The 14,602-nt window shown below is 40.9% G+C and overlaps 1 long non-coding RNA gene across 1 annotated transcript in view; it reads right to left on the bottom strand.

Annotated features, from left to right (window-relative positions):
- Positions 1 to 3,178: 3,178 nt before the first annotated feature.
- LOC132398808 (uncharacterized) overlaps positions 3,179 to 14,602 on the bottom strand; it is a 64,635-nt gene continuing 53,211 nt past the window's right edge. Inside the window, exon 6 of the long non-coding RNA XR_009513801.1 lies at positions 3,179 to 5,384. This is a non-coding gene — a long non-coding RNA (uncharacterized LOC132398808). The remainder of the gene's footprint in view (positions 5,385 to 14,602) is intronic.

Genomic DNA, 14,602 nt, shown 5'->3' on the forward strand with positions numbered 1-14,602 from the left:
ATACATATGTCTTTGGTGCTAACATGCACCATAACCTTTGGTTGCTCACCCTCCCCCTTGAGAATATTCTACAGCCACTCTGAGATATCCTGGACCCTAGTACCTGGGAGGCAACATATCATCTCTTTTTCCAGCCACAGAATCTCCTGACTATCCCCCTGCTTATTGAGTGTCCTATCATTATCACTCTATTTGACTTTACCCTTCCCAGCAGACCCTTAGGACTGGCCACAGTGCTACTGGCCTGGCTTCTCTTGTACCCTAATAGGTAATCCTCACTGCAGTTTCCAAAGGGGTATTCTTGTTGTTGAGGGGAATGGCCACTGTCTGTTTATTCCCCTTATTTCTCCATCTCCTATCCGAAACTTGCACTCTAGGTGTTTTCATGTCGGTAAAAGTTACATAATTGATGGTTTCAACTATTTAGATACTCTTGAGTATAGCCAGCTCAAGATCCTTGAGCTTGCCCGTTAGCACATGAAGTTGAACACTCTTTCCACAGATGTGGTCATTAGAGAGACTGTTAGCTACCCTGCAATTCCACAACTTACAGGAAGAGTATTTGATTGTCTTAACTACCACCCTGTCAAGACTTGTTATACCTTTGGCTTTAACTTCACAGTCTTAAGTTCTAGCCTGCACCTATTCTTGCTGAGGCCTGTTGAGCCAAAGCCTGACCACTCTAACAATGGCCCACTGCAACAACGGCCACTCCCACAACAACAATTCTGCTTAAAACTCACTTCTTCTTATTGGCCCTGCATTAGCTACTAATAATCCAAACAATCTCCTACTCCACAGACTAGTTCCTACAGGCCCCACTTTCTTTTAAAAACTGGTGCATAAAGTCTACAAAGAGCCGTCTTCGACTTGCTCCGTGACCTCCCACTCTGCAGACAAGTCCTGACAGGCTGCACTCATCTTTTGCTAACGCAATCCCCATTTCCACTGTTCAACATTCACTCCAACCACCCTTAGAATCCCTTTTTTAACTCTTCTGATGACCCCCTGTTCACATCTCTTTAAAGCACTTTGAGGTACTTCTCATGAATACTAAATAAATATAAACAGTTGTTAACTGGAGAATGCAGTTTAGGTTGACAGGACCTTTATCAATGGCCTGTACCGTTCTTGCAACATGATGAAGTGTTTTTGGTCTTTAAACAGTTGGGATGAAGATGCCAACAGCATTTGCAGTAAACTCTTACCAAACATTGGAACATTGGTAACATTGCAGTAATTATTGTAAATGGCTTCAAGAAACTGTGCTGAACTCAATGCAATGAGTAACCACATATGTACAATATGTAGCAAACCAGCACAAAAATAACAATGCCCAATTTAATGTTGCCCATGTATTGTATCAAGTGAAATCTTGAATCTTCATGAAAATTCTCTTGTCATGCAGTTTAGCAATTTACGCTGGAAGCCAATTTATCTGCTTCCATAAGCTAAAGTCAGGGTAGCTATTTTGTTATGAATTCAATTTACCAGGAAGTGTCCAGGTTCAATACTAGACAAAGCTGACATCAACAGCACCCAGTAGGTTTAAAAGGATCAAACTTCATTTTCATCATTATGATAGGGGAAAAAAAGCTAGCTTTCCCCTTGAAGTATTATATAATGATTACTGTTTGCACTGTGCTTGCAATAAAAGAAAAAATTATATTTATAAAGTGCCTTTCATAGCTATTAGCTGTCCCAAAGCATTTTACAGCCAATGAAGTATTTTTGAAGTATACTCATTGTGATTACACTATACAGAAGCTGGTTACACATGACATTTTCCCAGGAGAACCAATGTAATAAGAAATAATGCAATAACCAGCTAATCTGTTTTTTAATGATTTTGGCCATTGTATCAGAGATATCAGAGAACTGTACATATATCCTTGAAAGTGCCAGGCTTGTTAAGTAAATAGTAAAGCATAACACAGGAGGTGAATTGCTATAAAACATATTTACAGCACAGTGCCATCACAATTGAGGCGGCTTGTGAAGGCAACACAGGGAGTTCAAATTAAAATTACCAGAGTGGCTCTACGGCAAAAGATTTCAATGAGGAAGTTAGACAGGGGAAGCAGGGTTGTTTAAATTTTTTGAAGAGGTACAGAAGATGATAAGTTTACTGTTGCTGGGCTAAATGTGTAGAAATCCATTGAACTGAAACAAAAACAACAAAGCATTACTTTATATTCCTCTCTTATTCTGTCAAGTGAGCTGCAGGAATCATATAAAATGCCCTTTCATTTCAGCTACTGAGAATCAGATGATTGTCTTCCAACCAAACACCATGTTCCATTATGCATGGTAAAAAAGTAGCTAGTGAGGAGACTGAACCCCAATTTCCGTCAGAAGATGATCCAAGAGCAATGAGGAAATTAAGATTTTTTTGTTAAATACAGAAGTTACGAAGATTATAGTGAGTAATTGTGATATAAAATATATTGCCCATTAGATTAGTAGAAACAGAGTCTATCAGGTTCTTATAAAGGAAATAGGATCTGAATTTGAAGGGAAGTAAGTTATAAGTCTCCAGGAAAAAGCAGGGAAAAAGAAATGAGTGGATTGAAAAGTGTATGTAATTATGGATCATCCTGTATTACTGAAGATGCAGATAGTCTTGGGGTTAGAGGGCTTTGTATGTGCTTGAATGCGGGAAAGGAACAGAGCTTGTGTTGCTGTTGTTGTTTTATTGTGTTCTCTGTTGTTGTGTTGAGCATTGTGAGCAGACTATGTTGGCATAGAAATGTGCGGTGATACTTGCAGACTGCCCCCAGCACAGCCTCAGATGTGTTAGTTACTGACACAAACAATGCAATTCACTGTATGTTTCAATGTACACATTATAAATAAAGCTGAATTTTGAATCTTGAATCTTAAATCTCACTGTATGCTCCAGTGTGGAAGCAGGTAAGTTAGCATTTAGACTGGCAAATGTACAGGCAGGGGACGGGAAAGGTATAGACCTTGCACAGATAGATGGGATTAGTTTAAAATGGCATCATGGTCAGCACATTCATGATGGGTCAAAGAGCTTGTTCCTGTGCTGTTCTATATTCTGTGCCTCTGGGCAATAATTCTATTGCAGATACAATATGGGCAATTATCTCGGACAGTGGAATCCAAATTTTTTTGGACTGCCACCACCTTGACTCCCCAACCACATCTTCAGTGCACCACCTCCCTTTCCGAACATTACATAAAAACTATAAAAAATTTAGACTTGCAATGCACAGTGAAGGAAAATAAGAAATGCATGTTGAAAGAATTAACAAATAATTGCAAAAATTATTCAAATCTATTTAAATCTACAAATAGAATTAATTCTTTATTTATTTACTAAAAACAAATTTCATCATCAGTTTTAGATTGTACATTAATAGTACAGCTAGTCACTATTTCATTGCTTTTTCACTGCTTACTGAGATGATGGGACTGGTGCAGTGACATCAGCTTTTCAACATCAGCTGAACGTCACTCCGAAGGAGTCTCAGATCCCCATGTTCAGTAATTTGCAGTCTGTTTCATTGCTTTGAATGAAGCTGGCCATCTGTACTGAAATCGCGCTCCACTAAATATGATGTTGGAAAAGCAATAAAGAACACCATGACCTTTTCCACAGTGCAAGATTGCATTCAGAGATTTCTTTCTGCAACCAAAAGTTTTGATATGTTTTTTTAACCTCGATTTTGTTGTGAGATAAGTTGTTCCTCCATCCTTCCTGTTAAAACCTTAGTACAAGTGTTCAAGAATGGATCTATTACTCAATCTGGAACTTGGATCGAGAGAAGATCCTGAAATGGCTCGGACATGACTTTATACAGCTCCCCCACATGGACACGGTACACTTGAAGATCATCATCTGGTATTCTTACTTTCTCTTCCAACTGAAAGAGGCTCAGAAATTGGAAAAGGTCCGATGGCCAATGGTGCACTTAAATAGGGTTAACTTGGACAGATATGTGGAGGCAACTGATTTGATTTTGATAAGATTCAGATTATTTGTTTGGAATTGAGTGTGATTTCATTAAACTGTGTGAATAATTCTGATAAGTAAGTATTCTTGAGTTGATTACTGATGAAGCATTTGAATACTTAAACAATTTTATCAGTTTCAAAAAGTGCTTTAATGTCCCCCAGGCAGTTTCCATTTGAGAGCCATCTGATTTCTGTGTGTAACACAAAGCATTCAAACTTTACATCATTTTCAATACAAAGCTCTCAAAATAGTCGAGAATTGAGATAATGGGACTTGATTTTATTTACCACTATGATAACTGTATTTAATGATTTGTGCAGCCGATTACTTAGGTTTTTTTGTGACAAGATGCTGTATGTGATGTTAGGTTCAGCTTTTTTCAAGAAAGCAGTAATCCAACGGTGGTATCATTTCATTGACGGTACCCCATCTGTTGTACAAGCAATAATGTTAGTGAGCAGGATGTTCTTCTCTTTGAAAAATTGCTCAACAACCCAAAATATTGACTCGCTCTTTGTACATTTCTAGTTCCCTTGCAAATAACAGCTCTTGAACTATGCTTTCAACTTTCATGAAGCAAACAACAAAATAGCAAAGATTTGTCATCTGGCAAATTTGACTAATCTGACTGCAGAGCAAATTCTGTCATCCCAAGTATGTTGCACAATGTGTCTTCCACATTCTCAGACATGTCATCTATTCATCTTGGAACAGAGTTGTTGCTGAGTGGAATCTCCTTAATTATTTGGTCTGGTAACTTACGCAAAACTGTACTCAGATACACTCCTACTGCTGGCAGAATCATTCTCCAATTTTACGGGTCTTTCCAGATTTCATAATGAGCAATGAAATGTTGCCTGAAGCATCAGTGTTTTGTTGTGAAATGCTGGCACACATGTCTCAAGGTGTCACAAACATGAAAAAATCTGTAGAAGATGGAAATCCAAAGCAACACCAATAAAAGCTGGAGAAACTCAGCAGACCAGACAGCATTCTGATGAAGGGTCTCTGGCTGAAATGATGACTGTTTACTCTTTTCCATAGGTGCTGTCTGCTCTGCTGAGTTCCTCCAGTATTTGAATGTGTTACTTATGTTTCAAAGTCTTTTCTGTTTCTGTAAGTTTTCACAAAGTAACTGAACATAAGCCAGGTTTGTGTTTGCTTCGCCAGACTGTATTCTCTTCAAATCTTGAGGAACCTGAACAGTTTCATTGCTTCATTTTAAGAAGTTTTTTTTCACACATTGGCTGTTGATGACTTCTTGATGCTGGTATCAATCTGTATTTCAGATATTTCACAGTATACTTTCTACATTTCTTTTTCATTTAGTCTGCTTTAGCCATTTTTGTTATGGATGAACGACCACCATCAATCACCTGATGTTTAAGTCCCACCTCAAGCTCTGCAATCAATAAAGAGGAAAGTTATGACATCATCATAGCTCAAGTACAACCTGACTCTCTGCTTAAAGGTACATAAAGTGGGGCAGCAATATCTCAGTTGTGCTGTGGGCTAGAGAAATGTGGTCAAGACCATTCAAAAAGGTAGATTCTGAATTTTAGCACATTGAATGCCATACTCTAATTCACAGGAATTACATCACTGCATGATTAGAGTATGGGAATTGTACTAGCTAATACTGTACAACAGAAGTGAATGGAAATAACACGACTTCTTCTCTTCTGCCAAATACAGAAGTGTCACATTCCTTTTCAGCAACTATAACACATTTTGAACAAAGTCTAAAAAAAATGGTGGGTTTGCAAGGGATGAGGTGACTTACGTGATCATTGTAATCAATTATGAGGCACCGAGGATCAATACATATAATAAATAATTAATGTCTTAAATTAAGCCTGTAATCCCTCATCTTTCGCCCCTTGCTACCAAGTGCCCCCGCTGCTTCTTTTATCTGCATTGCCCCCTTAGAAACCCCCACCAGCCCCCAAGTGGGGATGAGATAGCCCACGTTGGGAACCACTGATCTAGGATTATTCATCCACTAAAAATAGAACAAACTCACTGTATAAATTTGTCCTCCCATCACGTAGCTCTCAATACCAGCAATCTGAAACTGTTTACAAGGCTCTCAAGCAGAGCACCCTCACCAGTAATCAACCTGCTGACACACATTTTGGTTTCTGCACCGGCCAATTTACTTCCACTTGATGTTCAATGTCATTAGCTTTGGTTGAATGCCTCAATATATACTTCTTGCAGTAAATATTACCCAAATATTTAAATGTATTAGAAACATAACTGTAATGTTAGAGGTCTGTAGTGAAAGACATATTCTCTAAGTATCCAAATCCTTTCCATATCTACAAGAAACAATATAGGGGTAAGATAGATAACCCTCTGCTTATTGCATTCAAGAAACATTGAGGACAAAGCAAACTTTTGATTATTCCGTGCTTTTCCACTCCACCTCACTGTCCCCCACCTCCACCTCCCAATACATAAACATTTTAAATAGGCACTGTCTCCACTAATGGTGTACCATGACTGCAGAGTGATAGCATTTCCCATATTCATGACCATTAATGAACACGTGACCAGTAGTATTAAAAGACCAGTTGCTGGTTTTAAGTTAAAAATGTGATGCTCCTATTGGAGTATAAATTTTGCTCAGTTCTGAGCTTGCTATTTGCTATGCATGTATCCTAAGAATGTAAAAGACAATGGTGTGTTAGAGGAAGCTAAGAGATGTAAATTATGTGTCAGAAACACACTGAGTCTCAGCAATTTGCAGAACGGTAAACTTTTCGAGTCTGCAGAGTCGGACCCAACCAGCTCCTGCTAGATTGAGTGCCGAATTACACTTTGCACAGTTTTTTTATACCCTAGTTGTTTACGACTTTGTGAGTTGCACCCATGTGAGGTGCAGACATTCTTCCTTAATCTCATTACAAAATTACAAATGTGACTACCCTTTGGCCCACTTATCAGCCTCAGCGCATTAACACCGTTATTGTTCAACCGTTAAGCATGTCTTCCCGTTACCTGTATCGCTTCTTTAATCAGCAAGCTATTGTTTCATCCTGATTTTGCAAATTGGTTTATACGTTGCCCTGCAAGTTGCTTTGCACGTTCTTTCTGTGTCAGCACATTCTAAATGGACTCCTTAAGAATCATTTCTCTCAATCCACCCTTTTTCTTTTTAGAATGTGCTATCAGTTGGGCTTTTGCCACGGGTTTACATAGGCTTCTTCCTCTAGCTCTATTTCCCTTTGTAGGAGTACCTGAACAGGATCAGCTGGGGCCCCTGGTTGCATGACTTGTCTTGCCACCCGAGCTACTAGCTCCCGCAAGCAGGGGATCAGACATGGTAGCAGAAGGAGGACCATCAATCCCCCTCCTATAACCCCTAAAGCGGTTCGCCACCAGCCTCCTTTCAACCATCCGTCCAGCCAGTCCCAATACCCCAGCGGCTTCCAGGTCTGTACCGGCACGTGGGCCAGTTTCCTTATTTTATCTGATATTTTTTGAACCACCTTTCCGTTGTCATCTATCTTTAAGCAGCAGTTGGTTAGATTAAACTTTCCACATACTCCTCCTTTTTGTTGTAGTCATAACATTTCTCGTTTACATGAGAGTGTGATACAAAGGACCCTGGAAAAACCGTCATGCCCACCCTTACCGTCGTCCTGCACTTATCACATCCCCCTTCAGCGCTTCTCAACAATAGCAGTATATACATTACAGTCCCAAAGTTCATTCTGTCCGTCTTTTGAGCTTTAGCACCATCGGGTCTTCTCCCTGGACGCAAGTCCATTCTGCACCTTCTTCGGGCTTTACGGGTCCCTTGATTCTCGCGGCGTGGGTCCACCCTTTTTCTTTTGTCCTTACTGCAGCTTCGGTGGTCAGTAGCACCTGGAATGGGCCTTCCCACTGCGGCTGTAACTTCTCTGGCTTCCAAGTCTTAATCAGGACCCAGTCACCGGGCTGAGTTCGGTGGAGTGCGAAGTCCAGAGGTGGTGTTTGTGCGAGTAACCCCTTCCTGCGCAATTCTGCAAAAGAACGAGACAGTGCCTGTAAATAGTCCCTTACAAAGACATCTCCCCCTTGCAGGGAAGGATAGCCCTCCACCTTGTTCCAATATGGAAGGCCAAACAACATTTCATAAGGGGATACTCCTATATCTTTTCGAGGAGCCGTGCGGATTCTTAGTAGGGCCAGGGGTAGACACTTGGTCCAGGGTAGCTTGGTTTCCATCATTAGTTTTGTCAATTGCGTCTTCAAAGTACTGTTCATCCTCTCAACTCTTCCTGAGCTCTGAGGGTGCCAGGGGGTGTGCAGCTTCCACTGGATTCCTAAGGCGTCACAGATTAGCTGGTGTGTTTTTGAGGCAAAGTGTGTTCCCCTATCTGAATCAATAGACCCCATTATTCCATATCTTGGGACTATATTTTCTAATAGGATCCGTGCCACTGTAGGGGCGTCCGCTTCAGTGGTTGGGAATGCTTCCACCCACCGAGTGAAGTGATCCACAATTACTAACAGGTACTTCCATCTCTGAACTTGTGGTAGTTCCGTAAAGTCTATTTGGATCCGATGGGACGGTCGGTCGGCTAGTGTTTGTCCCCCCTTATGGGTGGCACGCATCATTTTCTTGTTTACCTTTTGGCAGGTGTAACAGCCCCACACCTCCTGTTGAGCTAGTGTGAATATCCCTTTACAAACATAGTCCCTTAGGATAGTGTCGCACATAGCTTGCACTCCCCAATGGCTTTGTTGGTGTAGTTGTTGCAGTATATGACGAGTTACTTCCTTATTCAGTACTTGCCGTCCGTCGGGGGTCTTCCACTCGCCTTCTGATGTTTGTCGGGCTCCCCTATTGATTCCCCGTATAAGAACTGTGCCGGGTTACAACTATTGTTCCTTTCAAAGCTTACATCATCCCCGACCATCAGAATGGTTTCGTATTTCAGTATGCGAGAGTCCGTCAACCACCGCTGAGCTTTTTGGGCTAAGAGGGTGCTAACGGAGTGCTGGGTATACACCGTCATTCTTCCCCCAAAGGTTAATTTCCGTGCTTCTTCGACTAGTACGGCTGCTGCCGCTACGGCTTGTATGCACGTCGGCCATCCCCGGGATACCGGGTCTAACATTTTTGATAAAAAGGCCACAGGTTGCCGCTTTCCTCCTTTTTCTTGGGTTAGTACTCCTAACGCAGTTCCTTCATTGTTTGTTGCATACAGCTGAAAGGGCTTTTCCAGTGCTGGCAGTGTTAATACCGGGGCCCGAATTAGTTGCCCTTTTATTTTCCTGAACTTCTGTTCTTCTTCTTCGGTCCAGCTGATTATTCCCCGGTCTTCCTTTGCCAATTTGTCGTACATAAACTTCACCAGGGGGGTATAATTCTCTATCCAAATCCGGCAATAGCCCACTAAGCCCAGAAATTGTCTTATTTCCTTCTTTGTCCTGGGAAGCGGTATTTTAGTTATTCCCGCTATTCTTTCTGGGGTTATTTGGCGGTGCCCTTTACTGACTCTGTGTCCGAGATATGTTATTTCCTTCTCGACAAATTGCAGTTTCTTCTTGGACACCCGCAATCCTTTTTCTCCTAGGTAATTCAGGAGTCTTATAGAATCGTCTCGCACTACCTCCTCTGCTGGTCCCGATAGTAGTAGGTCATCGACATACTGTAATAGTTGGTTCTTTTCGGTACAATGGAATCCAGCCAATACTTGCTCCAGTACCTGTTCGAATAGGTTTGGGGACTCCGTGAACCCTTGGGGCAAGACGGTCCACCGGAGTTGCTTCTTCCGCCCAGTGAATGGATTTTCCCATTCAAATGCGAACATATCTCGGCTACCTTCCTCCAACGGGCAACTCCAAAAGGCATCTTTTAGATCTATCACACTGAACCATTCATGTTCAGGAGGTATTTTGCTCATTAATGTATAGGGGTTAGGCACTACCGGGTATCGTGTTTGGACTACCGCATTTAAGCCTCTCAGATCTTGAACCATTCGATACGTGCCGTCGGGCTTTCGGACCGGTAGGATGGGGGTATTAAAGGGTGACATACATTCTTCCAGGAGTCCATCTGATACTAATGTCTCAATTACAGGTTGTAATCCCCTCCTCCCTTCCATGGCAATGGGATATTGCCGTCTTCTCTCTTCTGCTTGTTTGTCCCACTGTGGGTCGTTTACTGGAAATTTCTGGTCCCCCGGTAACTCATTCGGCTGTTCCCTTCCCCAAATTGATATTGCAGCTTGTCGTATCATTTGCCTCTCTTGTGCAGAAAATAGCGTTCCCATAATCGCATGCATTTCTTCCCAAGTGTAAACATTAGGTCCTAAGAATTGATCCAACTGTTCTGCCAGTCCCATTGGATCTTCTAATAAAGTTTTCATATCTTTCTTAAATCCTCGTACTTCGGTACTTGTCAGAGGGACGTTTACAAATCCTGTTCCTCCCCGTTCTCCTCCCATTGGAACCTCTCGAAGGGGACACAGCTGTACCTCTTCCTTTTTTAATTCGTCTTTCTTTTTCTTATCTGCTCCTGTCACACTCCTTGTTTCGATCCTTGCCTTTGCTTTTTCCCTAACATCCCTCTCTTCCCTCTCCGGGTCTATTTCTTCTGTTTTTTCACTTTCTTCACGTCCTCCCTCTGCTCCCGCAAGGGGCGCAGAAGGCTGGACATAGGGAGGGGGTAAATGATCGAGTGGGTCCCACTTCCGCTCCCCTTTAATGCCCAATTTAAAACTCTTTGTTGTTACTCCTGGCCAGGGAGCCCAACAAAAAGCATAAGCAATTTCTTCCGGTTTTACACTTGGTTTTGAATTAACGTAAATGTTTAAGGCTTGTCGTACCCAATCCTCCTCAGACCCAAGCCACGGCCACCAGACCGCAGGTTTTTCTATCGGCTGTTTCGACCAAATTAAACAGTACTGTATCATTTTTTTTCTTTTGTTTCCCTTTTAGTCTTCCACATCCCCAATTCTCAAACATTCTACCGAGGGGGCTATCAGGAGGAACCCCCGGGTATGGTCCCGGTCTTCTCCGTCTCCTCTTTCTTTTTAGAGCCACCCCCTCCCATCTTATTCCGCTCTTACTTAATCCCGCACCCTTCTACTGCAACAGTAGGCACTTTACCCGGTGCGTCCCAAGGACTTTTATCAGGAGGACCCCCGGGTAGCGATCCCGGTCTTCTCCGTCCTTACTTATTCCCGCACCCTTCTACTATAATAGTAGGCACTTACCCGGTGCGTCCTGGGGACTTCCAGTACCAGGTACTGTCCCCTTCTCCCCATTTACCGCTCTGCGCTGTCCGGATATCACTCGCTCAAGCCGCGTTGGAGCGACGAGCAAGGAGTCAGGGACCGCCAAACTCGGCGGGGTGCACCGTCTCCGATGTCCTTCCTCGTGTCCACCGCGGCCGGAGTGTGGATCCCGGACGAGCCCCCACGTTGTCAGAAACACACTGAGTCTCAGCAATTTGCAGAACGGTAAACTTTATTTTTCGAGTCTGCAGAGTCGGACCCAACCAGCTCCTGCTAGATTGAGTGCCGAATTACACTTTGCACAGTTTTTTTATACCCTAGTTGTTTACGACTTTGTGAGTTGCACCCATGTGAGGTGCAGACATACTTCCTTAATCTCATTACAAAATTACAAATGTGACTACCCTTTGGCCCACTTATCAGCCTCAGCGCATTAACACCGTTATTGTTCAACCGTTAAGCATGTCTTCCCGTTACCTGTATCGCTTCTTTAATCAGCAAGCTATTGTTTCATCCTGATTTTGCAAATTGGTTTATACGTTGCCCTGCAAGTTGCTTTGCACGTTCTTTCTGTGTCAGCACATTCTAAATGGACTCCTTAAGAATCATTTCTCTCATTATGTAATCTGAGTTTGCTATTTGCTATGCATGTACCCAATTTAGCAGGAGAATGAAATATTAGGAATGTAAAAGACAATGGTGTGTTAATGAGAGGTAGCTAAGAGATTTAGATTAGAACATGATTAAGTCAATGGGTAGAAACAAGAGTGACAAGATGTACGTGTGGTATGCGTGATATGCAACTATAGCAACTGGACCAGGGGATTGCTATAAAAAAATGCTGTGTCCAAAGATCAGTGGGCAATCACTGACTGTCTCAGCTTTGATTTGCAAATTAAAGTTTAACCCTTCTTGAAGAATCTTCTGCATCTCCTAATCATTTGTGGGGCACGAGAAACCACGACACTCCTTAACAGCAACATGGAAAAACCTGACCACTCATGTCCTAGTAGTATAACAATGTGAATCACCAATATCTTTCCAAAATCAAGCAGTGATGGACAACAAATACGGTATGTCAGCAGCATCTATAAACCAAAAACAAATAGCAATATAAAATCTAAGAGGAGGAGATCAATTGTAGATCAAGTTGTGATTTAGGGCATAATTGTTACTATTTTTTGCTTTCTATCACATGGGAATAACTCTGACTCTGCAGACAATAATGGATCAGCCACAGGATGTATATTTGTCATTTTCATTGCCATTGACTTCAATCGAGGTTATTAATGTACCATGTCTTGGACAAAAAAAAGGCTAGAAGAATAGAAATGCAAGTTGCACAGACTAAATGTTATGAAGAGCGATTTTGAAACAAGAAATTCAGTTACTGAGATAGGCTAACAAAATTTCAAACTTGGCTGAGCATTTTGAAAAAGAAGTGAGCTTAATACAATGGGTGGGATAATTGTAATTACCTCAACAAAATTAATAACCATGCCATTTAATTTTATTATTGATTTTATGATAACTGGTTTAAAGAAGATTAATTATGTTAAATATATCTTGAAATGCACCAGAACATCAAAGGAATTAGATTAGGTGTAGCTAGTGAATCATGAACGGACAATGTTGGGAACATTCAGAAGGTTAATTAGTAACAATTTAGGAAAGTTTAAGTTGCTTTCAGAAATTTATCATCAGACATTAAGTGTGTGGTAGATTTGCATCACCCTCTACATGCTAACTTAACTGTATACCGTGTTTAGTTCCAGCAAATAAAGTTAAACTCCTGAATATTGATGAGATTGCCTTGCTAAAACTGTATAATATTATGGATGAAAAGCATTTATATAGGATCAGAAATAAGATACATGCTTTTCAGGAGAATGTTTGGTTTGAATGAAGATAGATAGAATGATTTTAAGATGATTCAAGAGAACATTTGGGAAGTCTTCATCCAGATATTGTCCTTAAAACAAGAAAACAGCAACTAAGAGAAAACATGCAAAAGTAGATGTCAGGCCTTTGGAGACATGAGGACATGGTACACCAGGAAAAGTTGGTTGAAGGAGGGAAGAGCAAGAGGAATTCATGCTTATCCTGGAAAATCAATAAGATTAGAAAATCTACAATGTCAGGCAGAAAGCTAAAGGAGACTGGAAAATTTTTGTACTTCTCACCGGGCCTTGGGTGGTGTGGTCTTGCCAGCTACATACTGTCCCTTTGACAAATTTCCACCATTTATTGCTTTGTTGTTGCTGTTGTATGGACCAAGAGCATGTGATCAAATCATTCAAATGGATGAAACAACCAAAATCAGTTATAATCCACTCTGTTCAACAACCAAGCACAAGAAATGATGAAAAATCAGAACATCGAGCCTTACTTACATTTAAGTAAAATTACAACCAAAATCAGCACAATGTCACAGCTCTGCTCTCAGAGATTAACCTTGTAATGACACAGTCTGTAAAATGTTGGGGGGCGGTTACTTCATCTCAATTATGTATTTCATTTTTGTTGATTGGAATATTAGTTTCTCACCCTTTGGACAACTGAAATATAATCAGAGCCAATTGTAACATGAACTTGCTGTTCTGTACAAGAATGTTTCAAAATCAGAAAATGAATACATTATACAGTATTGTATCAGAGTTTGATCAAGCTAATTTAGTATCCAACAACAGTGAATATATTGTTGTTGATGATTGCTGTACTTATTAGCTGAGCTAATAATCATGCTCTAAATTAAATTTAAATTAAATCAGAGTAGTTAACTGAATAAACACTCTTCTGAAGTCATCACTGATTTTTTATTATCAAAATATATTCAATATTTTTCATTTATCCATGACCTATTCTTCTCGAAGAATGCTAATGTTAATTATACTGTATAGTCAGTATTTTTTTCTTTCCATGATCTGTTCCACTTAATGAATGTATCCATTAACTGTGAACATAAAAGTAACATTACAAACATGAGAAAATCTGCAGATGCCAGAGATCCAAAGCAACACACACAAAATGCTCAAGGAACTCTGCAGGTCAGGCAGCATCTATGGAAAAGAGCAAGCAGTCAATGTTTTGGGCTGAGACCCTTCATCAGGACTGGAGTATTGATAAAAGTTCTCAGCCCACCCAAAACGTTGACTGTTTGCTCTTTTCTATTGATGCATCCTGACCTTCTGAGCTCCTGTAGCATTTTGTGTATGTTGATAAAAAGTTACATTGTCAAGTTTGGGAAATTGGGTAAAAGTTCTGATTAACAGTCAGAAGATTGGAGAGATTAACACAAGAAGGTATCCCAGATAACATAGGGGAAAACCCAAGCAGATTGTTAAAAGAATTGATGAAAAATTATGGAATAATGGATCATGGACAA

Source organism: Hypanus sabinus, chromosome 9 (assembly GCF_030144855.1).
Source record: "Hypanus sabinus isolate sHypSab1 chromosome 9, sHypSab1.hap1, whole genome shotgun sequence".
NCBI classification, from domain to species: domain Eukaryota; kingdom Metazoa; phylum Chordata; class Chondrichthyes; order Myliobatiformes; family Dasyatidae; genus Hypanus; species Hypanus sabinus.